Here is a 24,292-nt window from a genome sequence, read left to right as displayed (position 1 = left end):
TTTGATTGAAAGTTACCACAGAGTTGAACATTATAAGCTTTAAAAATATGTTATTCATTGATGGTTTGTTAACTTTTTATCTGTTCTTTAAAAGCCCTGCACACCCACTCAGGTGTGTAGAGCTTTTAAAGATTCTGACAGCAGAAATATTTGGTTTGATCACAGTGGGCAATCACCGCCTATACAACTCGTTAAATAACCATGTAAATATGTGGATGCTTTTCAAAACACAACTTTGAAAGGACAGCTTTGGGTGAGAACACATTGTCCTCTTTGTCCCAACACCAGAGTGTGAATATGAAAGTTGTGTGTGTAGTAATTAAACCAAAGCCATCATAAAGATGTCCCTAGCCAAAAATAAAGCAGATCATAATATTTACTGTACTCTACTGTGTTTCTTTACTGTACTCTGTTGTGTTTCTTTACTGTACTCTACTGTGTTTCTTTACTGTAGTCTACTGCGTTCCTTTACTGTACTCTACTGCATTTCTTTACTGTACTCTACTGTGTTTCTTTACTTAAATCAACTACGTTTCTTTACTGTACTGTACTGTATTTCTTTACTGTACTCTACTGTGTACTGTTTCCTTCTGGCCTAAACTCAAGACTTATAAGTACTAGTAGTAAGACTATACAGGGGTTAACCTTGTGCTTGTGTATGTGTGTCTACCTACCAGGTGGCCTCTCTCTGGTCTGGCTACTTGACCGGCCCACAGGTAGACTTGATCTGGCTTTACAGCCCCTTGTAAAGGGTACTGTTGGAGGCAGCACATCTCCATCAGACATGGTCTCTGAAGCCAGAGGGTCCTGCTCCTCCACCAAGCCCAGCACACCTGCACAGAGGGGGCTTTCAGTGGAGCGGGGACTCCTAACCTGGATGGAATGAAAAAGACAAAAAGAGCAGCTGAATAACACTAAGATTCTATGGGACTCTAGTCCTGCAGGGAGAATGGTGGCATGGACATTCAGAACAGGACAGTGGGCCTGAATGATGATGAGACAGCTTTCTTTTTAACTAGCAAAAGTGGAGTTGGACACATTACATTACAGTCATTTTGCAAACGCTTTTATCCAAAGCAACTTACAATTCAGTATCTATCTACACACCGTAGATGCAGCTATGGGAGCAATTTTGGTTTAAGTATCTTGCTCAAGGACACATTGACATGAGACAGGCAGAGCAGAGCAGTAAACGGGAATCAAACCTCCAACCCCCTGATTAAAAGGCGGCCCTGCTCTCCACTTAGCCACGGTTACCCCACACTCTAAGTGCACTCCGTCATGTCATGACTTTTTAGTTATAGAAGGAATGTTTCCTTCCTTTGGTATAGGATTTTAACTGTCAGAAACCCTCTGTACCTCTTCTTATGGATCGTAAGATATCTGGGGCCCAATAGGTGTCTGTTGTGGTACATCTGTGGAAAGCATACTTTTTGCCACAAAAATGTACTCCTACTTTAAGTGTACACAAACAGATAACAGCTGTGGCTGGTTCAATGAAAGATCTGCTTATTTTTCACAAGAAGAATTTACACCCCTCATTTAGACTCATCAATTTACTTTCCGCAAAGTCATTGACAATAATTGATGTTATATTCCACTGAAATGCCAGTGTAAGCAACTGTGGTGTGGTGAAGAGAAGAAAGTGAACTAACTGTGTCCAAGCCAAACACTGCGTGGGTTTTTTAACTATCTACTGATATTAGAGTATGTCACAAGGTGACAAATATACTTGGCTGCCGAAGACTGCCACAGCTAGAGACATACAGGCAATGTTGGCAAGCACTGTATATGTTATAGACAGTAAGGCATAAGGAGCAGAGGGGTTGTATTTAGTCTCTATTAATTAAACCAATCTCCCATTCCCTTTAAAAGCTGTGCATTGCTATTTACAGTAGATAAAGGTTTCGGTAAATTGGAGAAGTGAGAGGTTTTCTGCAGTGGAAATGTTGTTTTTGAAAGGCTAAACACCAACAAGTATTGTGTTTCATTGAATAACATTTAAGGAATTTATGATTATGATATGGTAAAACAACAGGTTTCTTTCTATCTGCATATAGTGAATGGTAAATGGTAGATGGACTTCTACTTGTATAGTGCTTTTCTAGTCTTCAGACCATACAAAGTGCTTTAACATTCGCCCATTCACAGCACTTTACTGTCCACAATTGCTACCAGCTGAGGAACACCACAGTTTTACATCAACTCCAAGAAAGACAGAGGTCACATTTCAATATAAATAGTCCAGTCATAATGTAACTTGATCTCACACAAATTGCAACGAAAGCTATTTTACATGTATCACTCCCCTAAAGAGTTTTAATCACAGTTGGGCAGTATATATGCTACATGTATTCGATTAGATTTGGAGTACTCTGTAATTTGTAATTGTCATGGATAGAATAGGATTTGGGTAGAGTAAGACCAGATCTGGTAGAATGAGACCAATCTGGGTTGAATTGGACCAGGATTGGGTAGAATTAGACCAAATCTGGATAAATTCGGGTGTTTGTTTTTTTGCTTCAAGGAAAAAAATACAACCTGGTCAAATCTAATATGTACAACAATGTAGACTTTTAAATATTGCTGAAAAGGTGTTTTGGTTGGATCATATTTCGGCGATTTTCAAAACTTTCACTTATATACTAACATTTTATTCCTCTCTTTCAGAACATACTGAGGACACAGAATCCAGTTTGTTTTTGTTGCAATCCGTGTGAAGTTGACCCACATTTTTATGTAAAATGCCTGGACTATAATCTGATGACATGCAGCAGTTCTGTGTTTTGGCTTTGAGCTCAGTGCTCCGTGTTTTGTTTACCGGATACATTAGTTGAAGAATATGTTGCTTAAGCTTTTCTATAGAGCAAATGTGTCAAAGACAGAAAGATAAAGAAAGGAGGCTACTTGAGGTGAAGTGACAACAGAACATACCAGAGGCCAGTTTTGCCAGCTTTTCTTGAGTTCCAATCTTGGAACCCATCGGTTCTCCGTATGGAGCCGATAAGCCTCTGGGGGCCAGGGGCTTTATTTCTGGGGTTCCGGTGTAGCCAGCAGATACAGTTGCAGTTTACAAGCTAATTATAAAGAACACTTCCGATACCAAAATTGTATCCCGTTGTCGACATATTCTGCAGATGTATACAGAATTAGTTTATTGCGATGATTTTAGCCAGAATCACCAGATTTACAGAGGTTAATGTGTACAATATTAATGCTTGGTTGACATTCTGATTCTAGTTCCACATGTTCTATCTGCTCTATTACCATATACCAACTCCCCTGTCATTTCAGATCCTGTCCTGACAGCATTCCCACCATTACCTGTCACCTGATCTCCTCCACCCTACTGCACACCTTGAGGTATATATATGCTGGCAGTTTATATAGCAGCCCAATGAACTTCATCATCTGTGACTGTCTGATTCATGCCTCTTTGTCTGATCCTTCCCAGCCTGGTCTCTGAGTCCTGCTTTTGGGTCTGAAACTTAGTAATACTGAGCTGGGAGTACAATGTCTTCATAACTAATAGAGATGAAATACAGAAATACAACTCAAGTTGAAATAAACAGGAATTATTTGCGGATAACAAGTGGGTTAGGCGTGTGGTTGGAATGGTTAAGGTTAGCGTGGAATGTCAAAGCGGGTTCCGAAGTACGAAGACGTGTTTGTGTGTATGGATCAGTGAGCTGATCAGAGGCGATTGGTCTGATGTGGACTTCCTCTTGGCAGCCCAGCCGTGTGACGTGGTCCTGAAAGCAGACACTCATCGATGCATGGCCACTGAAATGATGTTTGCAACCTGACGTGTGCACAAATGCAAACGCAAGCACACATACAGACTCGCTCATATGCACGCACATAAACACTGAGTCACTACACTGAAATGAAAAGGGAAGCCACACTGGGCTGGATAATGCCTTTGGCTAACAGGCCACACATCCACAGGTCTCTGAACCTTCATCTGTCTGCGTTGGCTCCCACTGTCATCATACACTACACATGTTCTGCTGCTGAGCATCAGTCTCATGCATCTGTACAGATGCTGAGATATGACGACGAAGCTGTTCTTGACAGACACCATACTGGATATCAGCTGGCTGTTGTGAATGCTGGTCTGGAGTCAGTACATCAGAGAACCACGCTGACAGCGACTGTGTCTGTTGTGTTAATGCTAATAGGTTTAATAACATATACACAAAGTGAATATTCAGTGACAACAATCTACATTTTTTGTTGCAAGGTGTTTGTTTCGTGCTGACCGGTAGATCGTAGAGGTGCCCTTATGGGTCGGCTGCCACCTGCCGATCAAACAAACGTGTTCCGCATGATAGCTTTATGTCGACACACAGTAGCACGGACACAAGGTGTCCGTGAGTGAATAAAACATAGAAGACAAGTTCAAGTCAAAATAAGCCGTGGAGGAACAACCTAAAGACGTTTGGAACAACTAACTTAATCAGACAATTGCTATATAGTAATGCATTGCCATCGTGCTGCTCACAGAATGGCTACTGGAGGTTGTGTTGGCTGGCACGGTGAGTTCACGCTCTACTCGGTAAAACCAGTATGGGGCAATGGTAAATTAAAATGCTTTCATGATGTCTTAAAATGCTGTCTTGTAAAATTAGGTTTGAATAAATCTAGTTGTTTGCAGAAGATGTTTTCAAAAAAATATAAAATAAATATTATGACCTGTTTAACTTCCTAACACAAGCTCTAAGCAGCTTACATAATACATGAGTAACATACTTAATAAAAATGACTAATGCCAAGCTGTATTTAATATATATTAACTATATCAATAAAAATACCATGAAATATTTCCTAAATATTTGCGTCATTTCACTGCAAATAAGTTCAAGGGATGACGATAAAAAGTAATATATAACATTAAACCGAGTCTGTCGGTTGATGCCATGCAGTTGCCATACCAGTGTTCGACCCCTTACAAAGCAGTTACATTGGAAAAACAAAAAACATATACTGTTACCATCCGTGCACACAAAATAACTACAAAAAAGAGACACAAAAAGACTACAAAGACCAAAAAACACACAAATCACCACAAAGACACAAAAAAACACAACAAAAAGAGATGAAAGAACTATGAAGTCTGGCCCATTGTCTCATAAACCACCAACTACAGTTCAATCCAGCATGCTAACAATGTGCACAACTGGAGTTGTATTCATCTTACTACTCCTAGTGCATTGGATGAGATTGTCTTAATTGGCATATAGTAATTTATCAAGTCATAATTTTTAACCTTATGTTGTGTAATAAACACGCTATCTTGTATGTAGCACATATAAATGTCTCGATCGCGTTTATTTGGCCGTGATCCCAATCCAAGTTTTTACTCGCAAAGCTTTCATGCAGCGCAACGCAACAAGTGCAGACGCTGTGATTCACTTTATAAACTACGAGTTTTGAGTTTAACAGGAGAGTACCACTCCTGAAACTGATGCGAAGCGAGAAAGGAGACGTATCTGCTGGAGTTGTCGGACTACAGAAATACACAGTCCACTCAGTTGTACAATGGAGTTAGAGAATGATGCTCCTACCACACAAATGATACCAGGCAGGTCTCATTCAGCATTCGTAACTATACCTACGAAGAATAATGCCCCGTAATTCATAGATGTCCCATGAAATCATTTTGTGTGTTATGCCCAGAATTACGAATCTTTAACCCAGGAGACCACTGTTCGTTCCCCATGTCAAACATTTATTTATTAACTTGCGTACTTCAGTAACGGTAATCTGGAATTATTTTAAACAAAATGATGAACCTAACTATGTTGTTATTTTTTAAAAGACCATATGCATGTAATGAGCTGAAATTGACAAATGTTGCTGGCTTTGGTAGGAAAAGGCATGTAAAATGAGGAACAACACAAACTGCAGAGAGCACTTTAGAGGAGAGTCTGGTTCTTAATCCTCTTGTGATGCTGTGATTTGAAACCGTGCATCCAAGAAACCCCTCAAACATGACACAGCTGAAAGAATTCTGAAGGCCTACTGATAGTATATTACTTCAAAAATAACATTACATAGGATGTCCTAATTTTTCCACATGATTGTATGTGTGTGTAGTTCAGAACCGTTGTGCCCTTTAAGCTCTTCATGAAGCTCCTGGGTCTCAACACCACCCTCTGTGATTGGGTACTGACTGGCAGACCTCAGGCTGTGTACATAGGCACCACCCCATCCTCCACCCTGACTCTCAACACCGGAGCCCCTCAGGGCTGCATGCTAAGCCCTCTCCTGTACTCCATGGGTGCTGCCTCGGCAGACGGCATGCAAGCTCTGAGCATGTACAAAGGCATCTATGCTCAATGTGCCATTTGTCGCATTATTCTCAGAAACGGCAGAGGGCGTACAAACAAAATGTTCTGAGAAGATTCAAAAAGGACAAAAAGCCATTGGTTTATGGCAAAAAGCCATAAACCAACCTTCACAATGCCAAGGAAGAACTGTTATAAACAAGTTTTAAATGTATTATAATGAAACAAAGGTTAAATATCCTGTAAACTATTTGATTTGGTTGCAAAATATATACACCTCCTGTTTCTAAAGCGTCTAATTGTCTGTCTTTGTATAATCCCGAGACATGTAAATCGTGTTTTTAGGTGATCACACGCTCCAAGTTACAAAGACCACTTGTGTATGTATATATATATATATATATATATATATATATATATATATATATATATATATACAGTAAATATGTACATATACAGTACATACTCATCTAAATTATTTCTAATCCACTCCTGTCCTATGGTCCGTAAATGGCATTTGAAAAAGGCTTGACCAGCCTTTTTGTGTTGTTAACACAGAAAAAGCTAAACTTTTAACATGTCTTCTATGGAATGTAGCAAAATTAACTATTTACAAGCAACATCAAAAGTAAAGTGGAAATTACTCTTCAATACTTCATCTTTCAACATGTGTTGTCTAGTGCTGTCCTGGACCAAAGACATTTTTTAGTCGACTAACACTCATACGTTTTGCGAACTAATCAATGCGTTGATCAATGAGTTGATGTAATCGACAGATCTGAAAAACTGAGTTTCTCCACAAAGGATCACACACAAGCACATTTTTAAATCTTGTGTTACAGAGATGTTCTCACAAGTTTCTTGGAAATAATTCATTCAACATGAAAAACAGAAAAAAATAACTAATCGACCAAAGAAATCTTAGTCAACTAAGACCAAAATGTCCAATTAGAGGTAGCAGTTTTCATGTTGCCTGTATTTGTATCCTATGGTGTGCTGTTGGCATTTCAAATTATCCCAAAATTTCTGGTGGTGAAAATGCAGATGTTTTTATGAAGATTTCTGAGACCCGACCAACTAAAAGCAAAACTGTTTTCAGTGCAGATTCAATAATATTCTAAGGACAGTAAAGTAGTCCATTTCGGTGTTTAATTTAACAATAACTTGAATTGCTTTCAAATGTTAATCACAAATCACACTATCCTGTCTATCCCATAACTTGTTTTCCAGAAATGACAGATTTAGTAATGTCCCCTCCTATAAAGACGACATGCTGCCATTATGAGTGGGCATGAAGTGTTGTTCTTTGTTTCACAGTCATCTCAAACTGGAACAAAAAGTAAAAGTAAAGATTAATAAGTTGTTACTAAAGTTTGGATAGAATATAGCCATTTACGGCTGTTTTCTGTCTGGCCCCACAATGGTGGAATGAACTTCCCACTGACGTCAGGACAGCAGAGTCGCTGCCCAGCTTTCGGCGCAGGCTGAAAACCCACCTCTTCAGGAAGTGCTACCCTGAGCCTTCCACTTAGCACTTATTGTATTCATACTAGCGTGTTGCACTTATTGTATTCGTATTACTTTTTTTTTTTTTGCACTTACTGTTTTTCTTTGTTTCTGCCTGTACTTTGGCTCTGAGTTATGCTCTGCTTCATGCTCTTAGATGCTTGTTTGGAAAAGGACTTATGACTTTAGGTGACTAGTAGTTCTCTTGAATACCTATGATGAATGCACTTATTGTAAGTCGCTTTGGATAAAAGCGTCTGCTAAATGACTGTAATGTAATGTAATGTAATTTACAGAATAAATGGAACCATGCAGTATCACTGATATTTAAATATCTCCATTGACACACAGTCAAGTGGGCTTAATGGGAACATCAGGGAATTTATGGTTAAAAGACATGACAACAATTGTATGAACTATCTCTATGTGAGGAACAAACATAACATAACTAGTACAAAGTGATCATGCAGAGAAGTAATTAGCTACACTCATTTACATCCACCCCAAATAGTGATTTTGCTTGAGTTCCCTTTAAGCCCAGCAAGTAAAATTGTTAGTTAAAAAAAGAAATAAAGGTAAACGCACACATGCAGGGTCTATTTATCAGTATGTTAATATAAATTGCATACAAAATTGTAAACTATGAATGCTCATCATGCTTTATGTCATTGCAATGAGCCACAGTCTGCAGCAGGTGGTCTGTTTGCTAGCATGCCAAAATTCAAAATTTCAAAAGAAACGTGGTTTCAAATTCCAGTAATATTCTGACATATGCCTTGTAAAAATAATGAGTATTTACCAAAAACAGAATTAAAAATATGCACACAAAAAAGTTGTCTATGAGAGTGAAGAATGTTTTAACTTCCTGTGGGATCAGCAGGCAAATGTCACAGATACAAATTGTCATTTATGTTACAAGCAGCTTCAATGAAAGAAACTTCACACAGCAGAAATGATAATGTAGTTTGTTTTTGTTTGACTTAGATGTTATGAGTGGGCCTTTATGGTAAATGGGTTTATTACGGACATTTATAGATTTTCATTTCCTTTATTTTATTAGCTATCAGTCTTCTTTAGTTTGCAAGGGAATGGGTCAATTATTCTAAACTATGCATTTTTTATATTTCAAAGTCCATTTTTTCGAACCTTGCTTTTTCAGTCACAGCAGTGGAGGCAGCATCTTCACTGTCAAAAAAATTACATTGCCAACTCCACAAAGAAAAAACTAAAAGACATTTAGAGATTTTGAGTAATCATATCAAATTTCACAAAATGAACACAAGGACCAGCCATCTTTTAACACACAGACGTGTCAGAACGTGTTGAGCTATCTGCCTGGATAAATTAGAAAAGCATCAAGAGCTCACCAGTACAAACAGGGCTCCAGAGAAGTTACAGCCAATACATGTATTACATTCAAAACTAGAATACATTTTGCTGTAATTTGATGAGAAACTTCCTCTGAACAAACTTCAGTATCCATCAAAGGGACAGTAGGTCTAAAGGCCATACAAGTAGCCTACATTTGTAATTCTACCAATATTTAAAAACATTACATTTTACAATGATTATTCCAAACAAAATATTTCACAAGTACATCATGCAACCTCAGGATATATATTGGTAATTAAATCACCTCAGTAAATAAAAATGAGTTTATGTAAAGTATCTCGCCTACAAGAGCAACGTCAAGTGTCAAGGTGACAATAAACAACAGTCTCCAGAACAGCTGAAATCAATGAAGACAGGCTTTTGATGGTGAAATTTAAAAACACAACCCTAGAAGAGGGGTCGGCAAGTTACTGCCCTATGTGCCAGCATGGGTACACACAGCTATGTACAGCATCCACAACACAATAAGTAAGGTTTGGGTTAAAACAGATTAAACCAGCACAATCAATTTATGCTGACATGCTGGTATATGCTAAGGGGTCCAACAACAGCACCCGTGTCACAGTCACAGACAGAAAAAGGTTTGGAGCCTTGCTGTCAATTATAGCGATCAGGAAGAAAGTCGGAATCGGTCAGGAAAATTCCAATTGGTGCATCTAGTACCGTGTGACACAGCTAATGAAGGGCTTTTTGGGTTGCTCATCTTTTTTACAATGTGCACGTAATATGCCATACACAAACATCCTGAAAATGACTTCATGAGATTAATGCTGACACACGCTGTGGTGAGGGAGGGAGCTTCCATAGTGGAGGTGGATGTAATGAAAGGTCACACAGCAGACAGGTGATCACTCATGCAGCTACTCTGTGTTTAAAACTGAATCGGTCTGGCTCCGTCACAGTACAAGCAACAAACTACTGCAAGCTGCCTGCATGAAGGGAAACAACTGGACTGCCTGAGGCGCTCCAATCCAAAGACGTGGAACTCACACGCACTTACGGTTGTGTAACCCTACAAAAATCCTGCATTTTGTGTTTGTGACATACACACACAGTTTGTTCCCATCTTAGAGACACAACGTAGGTATGAGGACCACTAATTACAGAGCTGAGGGTAGTTTGACTAGCCAGATTACTTTGTCCCCGCGCTGAATCTGAACAGAAGGACTGATGATGGTTTTTCGTGCCGTCACGTGACACTAGAGTCACAGACCTGCGGCAGAAGAATGTGTCTCGTCACTACAGCTCAGCAGTATAAGTACATGTTAAGACAACTATCCTGAATAATAACTTGTGTTCCATTCTGACAAACCTCAAGGCAAAACCAACGAGTGTTGTTCTAAAGAAAAGCTAATAATGCTGACTTTTGACACGTCTTCTGAAAGCGTACATATTTATATTCATATGTATAGAGTCAGATTGAACAAATGACTATAATCTCCTGATTTAGCTATTTTCTGTGTTATCTTTGGTGATCTAAGATTTCAGCATTGGAGCCTCAGCACGAAGGCAAAGCTACTCCTTTAAGGTTTGTCAGGCTGTTTCCCCCCAACATGTCCTAATGACTGTGACTCCCCCCTGTCATATGTCCCGCTCACTGTAAAACGGGACATTTTACTTATGTCTTCTTTCATTTTGAACAAAAAGTTCTATCTTAATGAAATGGCAGCTTTTAACTTGACTGGCTATTGGAATCAATTCGATGAAGATTAATGAAGAGGGTTTCATGTGAGCGTCAATGTTTCAGTAAATATTCTAACACACTGTGTCAATATTTCGATAACGATGTGATAACTGTTTCTATAATCATTTCAAATCATACTGGATCATATCAGCCACACCTATGCAACTAAGCGTCAAAATATATCTGATGAAGATAAAAACATATGGAGAGTATGGAGATTGTCCTGTCTAGGCAGACTGCTATTACAGATTGTGATGAGTTAGCACACTGTAATTATTATGACTCATCTTAATGAACAAAAGAAAAAATTCTCAACTGTAATTAAGATCCAAGTTTCTATCATTCGGCCAATCTATTGACATGCACTTGTGCCCACAGGTGCACAAACCTCACCCGAGCGCATGATGGAGACTCTATTGTGATATGTGGCGTCCTAAAGGACAAAGTGTAGCTTTAAGAAACACGTTTTATTCCGCCATACAATTATCAAAGTTCTATATACTTAGAACTATATATATACGTATATATATATAGTTCTATACAATTGGCTTACTGTTCATCACCACTCAAAAAAAGATTGCTGGGAATCATATAGAAAGCAATTCCACAAGTCGGCATTGAATTAAAATAACTCATGTTTGGTGTATTGGAACGAGGCCGGACGGAGGAGTAAACATTAACGCTTAGTTTATCGCTCCTTCTGTAATTTTGGATGTTTGATCAATTTGTACTTGTTGCCAGAAGTTAAACGGAGTTTGGCGCTCCACGCCTGTCAGTGTGTGTCGCAGCTCAACAGACACCGAACAGCCCGCATAACGTCGTGTTTACACAGCAGCTCGTTAGTCCGGCTCGGCAGACACAGAGTGAGGTGTTCTGCTCCAGTCAAGCTGAACGAAGGCGAGAGTGTGTTAAAGAAAAAGGAGTTCACGCTGCTCGTTAGTGTGGTTACTTTTCTAAAAGGATGTTTGATTTTAAGGCTGTTTCAGAAAAGACTTTCGTTTAGTGGACATGTTGCTCGTTAAAGTTATAATTCAAAGAGGTTCAACGAGCTTACCTGGAGGCAGAGGCTGGCAGTGTGGATGTCGCTTCAAAGTTCTCACTTATTAAGTTCCGGGGGGGTAAAGCAAGTCCCGGCGCTTCACGGCAATTTCAATGTGTATTTCTTCTGCTCTATCGGACTTTTTGGTTACTATCTACGGGCTGTTTCTCTGTGTCAGAGGCAGGTGCGCTAAACCCCACCTCTCTTTGCCTGTCTTTCTCTCTCTCTCTCTCTCTCTCTCTCTCTCTCTCTCTCTCTCTCTCTCTCTCTGTTTCAACAGAACTCCACCTCACTATAATGCTGGCTCTACCAGTCTGACAAGCAGAACAGTCCCACTAGACAGCTTTATGGCACAGGACACGAGTCTCACTCACTGCAGTGGACAGCAGCACCTCAACACACACACAAACACACACACACACACACACACACATAAAAAAGAAACAATCTCTATGAATGTCACAGGCCTCATGTCTGTCTGTCATTTCTACACAAAGACACACACACTCAACAACTTGCACTGCTGGAGGCAATATTCCTGAGGTCTGCAAGATAAGATGCAGGAAGCCAACTCTTCCACCCAGTGTTGCTGTTAAAAGTTCAAATGACATTTCAACATAGTTATTAATAGGAATTAATTGGCACACGTTATTAATCCATTCCCACTCGCTCAATTAAAAAAAACAAGAGCAAGGAATTGTAAGCAAGCAAGCTGGTGCCTTACATACAAACTGTCTTATCACTGTTACATGACAGTAGTTAAGGTAATCTAGCTTGTTGTGTATCTAGCCATGGTAGGCAATATTTTAAAAGTCAGCAGCCATTTAGAGTACTGACATCTCCTGACGGTATTCCGAGCACATCTGCATATTACTGGGACTAGTGGGACATAAGAGAACAGAGGCTCCGTATTATGACTTTAGGCCCTCTTGGCTACCGATGTTTTGGAAGCCCATTGTTACACATATTGTGTTTATTGTAATTTATTTATTGTTATAAATAGACTGCATTTATGTGGCGCTTTTCTAGTCTTAGCCACCACAGCCAGCATGGTGCCACCTCCTCATCAGGAGGGATAAACATTTGCATGCACACTTACAGCCATTTGGGGTTCATATATCTTAATAATTTGGACCCTAGACCGATTTTTAGGCCCTCAGCTCAAAAATAGCATACCCATACGATAATGAGTGTAGCGTTGCAACTGTGAGGGCTATTTTAATACTTTTGGTATTAAACTAACCCTAACACTTGTTAGATGTGTTGATATGTGTAAATATCAGTTTATATGTTACTGGTTAAAAGTAAATTAAGATGGCACACAGCACAAATTGAAAATTCTAATTTTCGACTGGAAAAAAAAGCAATTTCAGGATATTTCTTTATTAGAAATCATGTAGATACAAGCTTTCAAGCTCTCCCAGATCATAGAACTATATGTTGAGGGTCTCTAAACAAATTTTTACTTTGATAAAGTTAAGCTTTATCTCGTACATCTTGATCTAGTACGGAGAGGTCAAACAAGGTCAACCAAAATGTAATCTTGTTCCAGCTGTTTCATTGTAATTTTATATACTATATAATTATATATTTCACTTCTTTTATCATTAATAGTGTTCAATCTATCCATATGCAGCAGTTTGGCATCATTTTGAGAGCCTGGATCCTCTCTGAGACTGTTAATGTTTGTCATCCATGGGATTTTATCTTCTGAATTCCAGTTTTTTTTCTTCCAGGGCCTTTCAGCCTGTGTGAAGGGCCGATTTGACCCAATAAACCTTCCATAGACGCGTCACAGCCTGCTCTGTTGAAACAGCCCAACATGACTTTGAATGACAGAATCCGTTAGCCAATCAGAATATAAAAACTACCCGAGTGTCAAATTGAATTCACACAGAGAGGGACCCGCTGAACAGATGGACAGTAAACATGAACAGATTAATATTTTTTTTTGCTGCAGAACATCTCAAAGTAAGGAGCTGGTTTATGATGTGATCGAATATGCGGATTATGATGATGGCTTTGTTTTGTAAGTAAAACTGCGAGGCTGTGTCGTAGCGGAATGTGAAAAAATGGCTGCAATCGTCTGGTCGCTAGCGATCTCCGGAGCTAACGGGTGTTAGCATTGAATTCATTTTTCAAAATGTTATTGGCATAAATGTGGCGAGTGGGACTGCCTAGGGGGCGCTATATCGATTGTGTTACTTGGTATTATACGTAGCTTTGTCATATGTTGTGTTTGGAGTGTGTACAAACAGCTGAGGTGACTTTGTAGCACAGGAGCTGCAGTTTGAGCAGGTATGCGGCATCATTATATTCGTTAGTGATGAGTGCACGTTATGAGTGGATTCATTTTTGGATGCATGCGTTGCCCCCGCCGGTGGGGGCGCTCGGGTCAGATTGGTTTTAACAAGGGCACTTTGACATGTAGCTTGCAGCTTCTGATTACTGGACTTCTGATTAGTGGACGATCGCTCTACCTTTTGAGCTATGTAAAAGTTGTGCTTGATATTTTTTGGTGCTCTTAAAATTGCATGTGGCCTCCACATTTGAAATGGTGTAGAACCTCCACTACAGGGAATGAAAGTCATCAATTCAAGACAATAAGTCGATGCAAAGTTTTTCAGCCTAAGAAGGTCCGTGTGCACAGCGACAACACAAGACATATCACAAGCAAAGAAGTGGTATACAAACTGGTTTAGAACCAGCTACTGTCTTACCTTTAGAAGCGTTTTATACTGGTTAGTTCAAGTAAGTAAGGCAAGGCAAGTTTTATTATATAGCAGATTTCAACAACAAGTCAATTAAAATTGCTTTACATCAATTTTAAGTTGATATCATTGAAGACCTTAACAAAACAGTCTCGGTGCTGTGGTGTGGTCGAAAACCTGATTGGAAGACATCAAAAGACTTCCTTAGTGTCAAGAAGTTGTTCAGCTGTTGAAAAACGGCCAGCCTTTTTAATGATTTTACTTAAAAAACAGGAGAAATACATGAACTGAATAGATTTTTAATTTGTGTGCACAGAGATAGTGCTCTCAAAGAAAACACAGGAGTGATCAGACATGACAGCTTTAAATATGTTCAGACACTTGGAGATATTTTAGCCCAGAGTGTGCCCCTTACAGTGTGTGGGCTCCATCACATACTGAGTCAGTCCAAAGTTCTTTAGCGCCTCTGTCGTGGGGGTTGGATGTTAAAATTACCAACAATAACTGCACAGTCAAAGTCAATACAGATTATAGGCAGCGGGTCAGAAAAAGTACGCTAAGTTACGTAAAGTTATGAAGCCAACTTGCGACTTGACAGAGTGTGAGAGAATGGATGCGCTTAAAGCAAGCATGAAAGCACTTGGCAGTGTCCTTTTTGTGTGACTTGGTTCAAATAGTAAATAGATTTCACTCCACCATCATTAAAAGTGTATTAATTGTCTCTTACGCTGTCTTTGAGCTGTGCAGCTTGTGAGTGGGCACCAAGTTCAGGTCGCGTCAGTCACATACTCGACTCTCAGCCCTATTACACATTCGCCAAATGACCACAGAGACATTTGACTCAAAGCCAGCTGTTGACCTGGTGATGGGTCAGCAGAGACTCAACAAGGGACTGGGAGGGGCATCTTCTCCATATCCCATTCAGGAAGCTGAAGCAGAGGACAGTGAGGGAGACACTGACAGGGATTACGTTTATTAAGACCCCATGTATGGTATATATGGTGAGTACCAAACACCACCAGTGTCTAGACTCTGGGGGGAATATTCTTGAACTAACCATGGCATCTATACCCACTGAATACAACATGTCACAATGGGGTCTAATTGCCTAAAACACTTATGATTTCACTTCTTTGTGCCCCATGTAATACATTTATTGTTCACTCTAAATTAAGTTTCCCCTGATTGAAATGGCACATGCATGATTTTTGTGCGTATACATGGTTTATACATCTGGTCCCTGTCATTGTCCTCCAGAACAGACAACACTGACTCCCCTTTTCCCAGAACTCCCTCTACACGTGTCAGTGGTTATTTTCATGTCTCTGTAATGCAGCCACACAGGAAATAAGCTGACTGGAGCCCGAGGCATTTACATACAACTGTGAGCTTTTTCTATATGCTTGCATCCTATGAATGAGTGATGTTTTATTTATGTAGTCATATATTCTCAACAATTATTAATTTGAACTAATTTGGATCATAGTGAAAATGTCAAATTAAATGAACATATAGATATTTAATTCATTTGAGGGGAGCTCACAAACTCGATATAGTAATTTGAGGGAACAAAATAAGCAACTTGTTGGTATGAAACTGCTACATTCATGAATAAAATTATAGTGACAATGACATCAGCTTAACACTATCTAATCCTCACCCCTTTAATTATGAAGGTTAGAGGTCTACATCACAAGTCCAACTGTTCCTATGAACAGAAGTTAGCAGAGGGTGACCGTGGCTAAGTGGAGAGCCTTTCAATCAGAGGGTTGTCGGTTCAATCCATTCACAAGGATTGGAATATTTTTTTTACCATAACCCCAGGGGGCTACATACAGATGAAACTGCTGTAAAACAAACAGATTTTTCTGGAGGTCACGAAATCGAAATGATTGACAATTGATCACAATTCGTATGAAATATATTAAAAACAAAAAATTGCATAAAAACACATCAAACAGAAAGTAAACGTTATATGTATTTTCTTTTTATGTGTGTGTCATAATTAAATGAAAAAAAATCGTCAAAGGACAATTATTTATCTTTTCTCTTTACAAACATGGAACATCCATTCCACAAAAAAATGAAATCACAACACGAAAACAAAGGGAAGAGGTGTGTTGCATTCTGTGTTGTCCAGCATAGACCTGACAATACTAAAGGGAAAGCACATCATCATTCGTTTCCCTGAGGAAGAGCAGGGGAGCTTTTTCTAATACAGTGTAGTGGGGAAGTCTTATAGAGCCAGATTATTTTTTTACCAGTAATGTGTGTGTGTGTGTGTGTGTGTGTGTGTGTGTGTGTGTGTGTGTGTGTGTGTGTGTTGAGCAGCAGAAGTCAGCCGGCTCAGCCAGTGAAGAGCTTTAGTGCTCATGCTCTACGGGCCGCAAGACCTGTAAGCCCTAAGGAAGCCAGAAAACCTCTTTGGTGGATGCACCCAGTGAATATCTTTTATTGGAACGAATGGGAGATGGAATTCATTTTTCTCCATGACTCAGAGGGAAAATGGCTTTTTTTCAAAACATACTTTATTTACCCAGGGAAGTTTCTGACGTTAAATCTTCATTTGTGAAGAGAAAGTCAACAGAGGGCAGCAACACCGTGCTCCACATTATTTTTGTTCAACACTGGGAGCTAATGCATACTGGCACAGCTTTAATCTCACCTGTTCCCTCATGCGGTCCTGGTGTCCCAAGATAATGGCAGCATGGTGAGGATACTTCTGCCTCAGGTGGTCCAGGAACACCTCCTTCTTCTTCTCCACAGAGTGCTGCGTCATCAGGCTATCCAGCTGGCTGTCCCTGCTGTCGGCACGAGTAGCAGTGACATAGCTCTGAGGTAAGGTGCTGGGAGAGCGTGGAGCCAAACCACAGGCAAAGTCTGGGTGACAGAGAAGGCTGCTGTTTGTGTGCGGGTTCTTCTGCAGCAGATGCTCAGTGCTGCTGTCCACATCAGTAGAAGAAAATGAAGAAGAAACTCTGGACAGGGAGTTTCCTGGATCTGAGTGGGATGGAGAGAGAAAGGGTGATTGGATACAAAAGAGTACAGAGAAAAAGGAATTGATGAAAGAAAAAAAAAATGTAGGACAGGACCAGAAAAGACGGGACAGAAAAAAACATGACAGGATGAAATGTATAACTACATAAAATCAAAACTACATCAAAATGTACACAGATGGCACTGTTACAGTGTGTCATCCTTTATCACCTCATATGACAAAAACTTGATATATTGAAATATTGAAGATACAGTATGTATACATTTCGCCATGTCTTTTAAATTAAGCTCACTCAGTTTCACTGCAAGTCAAGCTGTATGTTAACTCTGGAGGTGCCAACCTGCCCATCAGGGTCTAATCTAAATGTTCATTCACACACACTTGTACACCTATCGCACAGCCTTCAGAGCAATTTGGGGTTCAGTATCTGCCCAAGGACACTTCAACATATGGACTAAAGGAGCTGGGAAATCTTGGGATTAGTAGACAATGCGCTCTATCCCTTGAGCCACATCTTTCCAGGTCGTTAGGGCAGCAGGCTTAGCAGGGTATTCGAGATGTCCTTCACCCCAGCAATGTTTTCAGGCTGTTCCTGGGGGACCCAAAGGCGTTACCAGGTCAGACGAGAAATGTAATCTGACAAGCGTTATCCGGGTCTACACTACGACTGTTGGGCTGTTTTGGCCGTTTATTCTAAGGTGCTGGAAAGGAGTCTCCGACCGATTGTTGATTCAAATTTGGATTCTGTCCTGGCTGCGGAACTGTGCACCAGCTCTTTACTCTTGCAGGGCTGTTTTTGGATCAAGGGAGTTTGCCCAGTGTACATGTGTTTTGTGGACATGGAGAAGACTTACTCTGTGAGTACTGTGGGGGGTACTGCGGGAAAATGGGGGGGGTCATTGCTAGGAGCCATACGGTCCTTGTATAACCAAAGTGAGAGCTGGGTCCGTATGCTTGGCACAAAGTCAAACACATTTCCACCGGGTGCTGGCCTCCACCAGGGCAGTCCCTTGTCATCAATTCTGTTCCTCACAATCCATCAATATATATTCCAAAATATATTCTGGTTTTAACCTGTTGTTTGTATGGATCAGTTGCTGTGTGGTGTCCATAATGTGCATCAGTGTGTGGATAAGTGCTGTAATAATGGAGGAACAATATGCAGCCCTGCAGATTATGAGAATAACAGATTCAAGGAAGCTAAAAATAAGATACAGCACAGCATTCATTCAACTTCGGATAACACACACGCAGCTGGAGAGGGATTGTCACTGAAATATTGTGTGAGCAGGGAAGTAGAAGAGTTTATGTAGGCTAAGCGTCTGAAGCCTGAATAATACTGTTCTCATGAGACGTCGATATTTGATCACACTCAGGGTGAGAAATGATACAGGACATGGATTGACAGAATTATCCAATACGTTTCAAATATAATTTGCCAGCACATGCATTCACCTGACATAAAGTTAACAGCTGCTAGAAGTCAGTTACTTCACTGTTAATACAGACTATTACTGACACTAACAAATGTCTCTGTTCCACAATGTATCTTTTGCTAAAATAGGCTATAAAGCTCCATAGAGGAAATGTTGTTAATAATTATCTGATGTTTTTTTAGTTTTTTAGTATCAGCACTAGTCCATTTTAACCCCACATACAAGCAAACACACAGACAACCTTCATACCACTGTCTCAAACAAACCAACAGAAATGGCTGATGGCACTGTAGAGCCTAAGATGGACAAACTAATGAGCTCAGTCTAAATGCCACCGATCCAGCCCTAACTACAGGTCACTGCTGTGACTGATGCTGTTTACAGAGTTATATGGCATTCTACATGGTCAGACCTGCAGGCTCCAACACGCACACATCAGTAAGAAATTAATTCACAGCAGAGGTGACACATCGTTGTTATAAATTCAAACTCAGACTGGATGTCAACTGCTCTTATTTGGAGGTAAGCAAAGGAGAATAATTGTCCCCTTGCTCCATGGCTATTCTATTTCGGGTTTACACTATTAACATTGTTAGTTTGGATTAGTTAATGAGCTTCCTCATCTCCTTTCAGCAACAGCTAAAGGAAGCTGGGTGCAGCTATGGACTAGAAATACCACTAAAACTAGTCAGTTTAATGGAAAAAGAGGTTTTCAAGAGGTTACACAATAACACTTATGTGAGAAATATACCAGAGAGTGCTTTTTAATTTTTTTGTACTTCTTATTTAATGAGTGTTAGAATTCACAATCTCTTCATTAGGAGAGAAGGAAGGATATTTGATCTCCCTTCTGGCGTTCATGCCTTGCTAAACTGGGGTGAATGTGAATTCAAACTTTGTTTTTGGAAATGATCACGTTCTTTGAAAAGAATAACTGCATATGAAGCAACATAATAATATTTTTTTCGATTACAGATTCAGTTACATGCTGCTGGGGATTGGTTAGTACATTTCTAACAGAAAGTTTGTGTTATCCTATCCAGTTGAATTATGAGGTTGAAGGATTCAGTGTTCTGGAGCTTTTTCAAAAGTGTCCAGTAGAGATATGGGGTCCCCTCGCACACACACACACACACACACACACACACACATATATATATATATATATATATATATATATATATCATCTCTGACGGATTTTTGCGTTCAAAGCCAAATATAAGAAGAAGAGAAGTGTAGAAGAAGAACAACGGCAGAACAAGCATAAACCCGACCTGTGGGCTCTCGCATGGCCCTTTCATTGAGGCAGACGTACTGTTTGCCTCCCCTCTGTGCTTTTTCACTGCGGTTTCTGTCAGATCAGCAACACTAAATAGGTTCTACACATACGTGAAATACAGTACCTATTCTATGGAAAGAAAGGACATGTAATAAAAGTGTCTACAAATATTACAGTGGTGACAAACAATGAGACAGCAAAATTCATGCGCTCAACCCAGTTAGTGAGGGATTGCGCAATCTGAGGTGAGGCACAGCTCGGCGCTGCCTCACCTCACGTGTCTCCTCTCTGTTTGAACAGGACATGTGCAAATTCAGCAATTTTGATTATAAAAATGCTTGAAATGATTGGAATCATACAGAAATTACATTTATAGCACAGATCAGTAGAGAAATATGAATATTTATTTTATTTTATCATTATTTGTTTTTTACTTTTCCTGATGACAGAGCCTCAACTGCCTCCCCTGACCGCACATCCCTGTCCAGTAGTCATCCCCAACAAAGCTGCACATGGATCCATTGGCAATGATGGACCTATTCCATCTGTTATTAGATCAGTATCAACAGTCATGTACAAACCTTGGATGTCAGAGTAGGATTTTACCACTAGTATTTATCACCTGCCCTTTCAATGAATGCTACAAACACCTCCAGGAGCATCATCAGGATAGTCTGTTGCTGTGGTCACGTCATAGATTCAGTAAGACCTGCACTACATTGTCCATATTACCACAAAGGATTATGGGGAATAGGTTGAATTTCATGTTGAACGTTTGCCTTAAGGGATGTTATATATTATTGTGCTGTGTAAAATGCACAGAAAACATGATGCATGTTGCACAGTGGTTCTTTTTCCAGTATCAGAGGGGAGTGTAAGGCTAAATATGTTGGAGGATATCCTCTCTCCTGTACCATAACAAGCACTGGTGGAACAGTGTGTGTGTGTGCGTGTGTGTGTGTGTGTGTGTGTGTGTGTGTGTGTGTGTGTGTGTGTGTGCGTGTGTGTGTGTGTGTGTGTGTGTGTGTGTGTGTGAGAAGAGATGATGAGAAAAAAATTTGAAAAGACAATGACATAGTCACACATGAGGATGAAGCAACCATAGATTAGTTTCCTGAAACTACCTCTGAGGTTCCCCATCGTATGAATCCCTTTTTAAAATTTTTGCAAAATTCAACCAGGCCAACATTTGATTCTGGTTTATAGAGCTGTAAATGTTGGATAGTCATAGGGATTTATGCAGGATAAACTTTTCACACTGTTATTTTATTCAAGTCTGCATGCTATTTTTGGGTCCCGCATTAATATTTGGTAAGCATCATCCAGTAACAATATTTCCTGCTCAAGTTAACAATGACACATAGCTTCATGTTTAAGTTGCTGGGATTGTCCTCAGTGTTAAACAGGCCCGCAGCCTACTCTCATCAGCAACACACAACAACATAAACTGGCAGAGGATAAACGTAATCCATGCAGTGCATTTAGTCCAACCTGACACAGTAAGTGAGGCCAAAAATCTTTCTCCCAACATGACTCTTTCTCTCACGAGATTCTGTTCTTAATGAGGCTTAAGCTGCTCTGAATTTAGTTAGTATATTAGTCACACACATTTATGGAATGGTTTAGTACCATTCATCTTATCTTCATGCAGGCATGAGTCACAACTGGTGTTCAGACATGGAGAACATGGACTTGAGTTAAAACATATCGAATTTGTTTTATATTATTAATTAAAACCAATTTGTTAGTTCATGGACATGGTTTCCAGCAGCAACAGCAGGCAGCTGTTCTTAGTGAAAAAGCTCTGATACAGCAGTTGTTTCCTAACACATTTCTCTTAACAAGCAGTCGTCTTGAACACAACGTTATAATTACCTTTAGTTATCACCACTGTTAATTTGATCTGTTTAATCTTTTATCAACAGGAAATAACAACACTTACACAAAAGAGTCCCCAATAAATATGGTAGTTTTTCCAAGTACATTTCTTAGATGATTAGCAGTGTTCTGTTTTATAGCTTCCTTACTTCATGAAGCCTGACTGTCATGTCAGTCAGTCAACACCATCATAAGTAAACATTTGACTGTTAAAAGAACTAAGCAAAGCATACAGCATGCAGGATCTTTTTTGATTCCAACACTGGGAAACGCCCAGATCCCACATGGAAGGACTTTAATGCTTTTATATTTAGCAAAGGGCTGCCTTGTTGTCATGATATACTGGTTTTCATAGCTGGGTCATAGGCATACTGTAGAGAATACTATATATTATAGTATTGTTGTATTTCTGTTGTGTTTTTACAACAGAAATCTTTACAAAAAGGTCATCATCTCTGAGAAGTTTTTAGTTTAACATGATTGTTCCCTCATTTTTCAGTTTTTGACATCACGTGACTCATATGAGTAAAACATATTCTGTTTTACAATTACACAAGTTTGATACAATACTTAAAGGTTACGTACAGTATTTGTTCCAGCTCCAGCACATTCAGCGAATCCAGTTCTGTCTGTTCCCACTCTGATGCAACACAGGCTGCAATGATAGAGCTCACACTGCTCCCAGCACTGCTTGAAAAGTTCAAATAGGGAGTCTGTGTGTGTGTGTGTGTGTGTGTGTGTGTGTGTGTGTGTGTGTGTGTGTGTGTGTGTGTGTGTGTGTGTGTGTGTGTCTGTGTGTGTGTGTGTGTTCCTGAGGAAGCATTAAGGGCTGGTCTCATTTTTTCCAGACCATGTTTCCCCTCTAAGTTAGGAAGGTGGTTATAGGGGACTACATCTTCATAACAACACACTGGCAGGATGCAGCAATTCCAACATGCAGACAATGGATTTGTAGTGGTCAAACCCCCGAGGTGAGATGAAGGGTGTAGTAAGGGAGACTATGACAGTTGAGAGTTAGATACAAAATAGCATTGTAGTCATCATCTGCCAATTAGTGTAATTGTTTTCAATTCAACAATACTTATGGCAGACTCCAGTCTGCAGTTTGAACTGTACCTGCTTAAACTAGAAACCATTCTGTAATGGGATCACACCAGCGACGCCAACCCGGCCCCCTACTTCTGGTACCCTTGCTCGGACCACAACCATCTTTGAACTTGGCCTCCAACTGCACACCTGCTATTAGTGTGACAAAATCAGTCCACAGACAGACAGACAGAGATATGAAGTACTCAAAAGCTCCTCTGCGGTAGTTTGGTAGTTTCTGCTACAGTAGCCATGATGATGACTCACCTTGTGTTACTCAGCTACTGTTGCTGCTGGTACAAATGTTTCAGAGGAAGGACGAATAAGAAATGAATAAAAACATGAGTGGGGTCCCCTATACTAAGGGGGCCACCGTTCTATGTTAAACTCTGGTAAATTGATGTCATCATCAAATTCTAATGTAAAGCTAACATGCTCACAATAGTACAACTAACATGCTCGTGTTTAGGTATAATCTTTACAATGTTCACCATCTTAGTTAGTGTATTGGATTGCAAATATTTGCAATACGCACAAAACAAAAAGTACAGCTAAAGGTTGATGGGAATCATTAGTCATGCTGGTATTTGGTCATAAACCAAAGTATTTGACAAATTAAAATGTTTGAAAAAGTCAGATGCTCTGCAAAGTTTCTTCAATTCATCCTGAGGGGAACATGAATGTCTGACCCATACACATTTGACCCAGGACCACACTTGTTAGGCTCATGGGGGTGCCAGAGGAAAAGTATTGAGATCATCGTTAGGATTCACCCTCTGGGAAACACAAATGTCTACACATAACTGCACGTCAATCCATCCAATATTTGTTGAAATATTTCCGTCCATGCTAAACTGCTAGACAGACCAAACAATGGTGCCATCTCTAAATCCCACAAATATTGACTGATTTTACCAAGTTTTGACAATGAAATCTAAAGCAAATATAGTATTCAGTGCAACATTTTGAATACGCTCTTTAAATTTATAGTGT

The sequence above is a fragment of the Cebidichthys violaceus genome, unplaced genomic scaffold (assembly GCF_023349555.1).
Source record: "Cebidichthys violaceus isolate CVI_PGR_0920_01 unplaced genomic scaffold, fCebVio1.0.p SCAF_8, whole genome shotgun sequence".
Lineage (NCBI taxonomy): Eukaryota > Metazoa > Chordata > Actinopteri > Perciformes > Stichaeidae > Cebidichthys > Cebidichthys violaceus.
The sequence above is the reverse complement of the archived record's forward strand: the minus strand, read 5'-3'. Positions refer to the sequence as shown.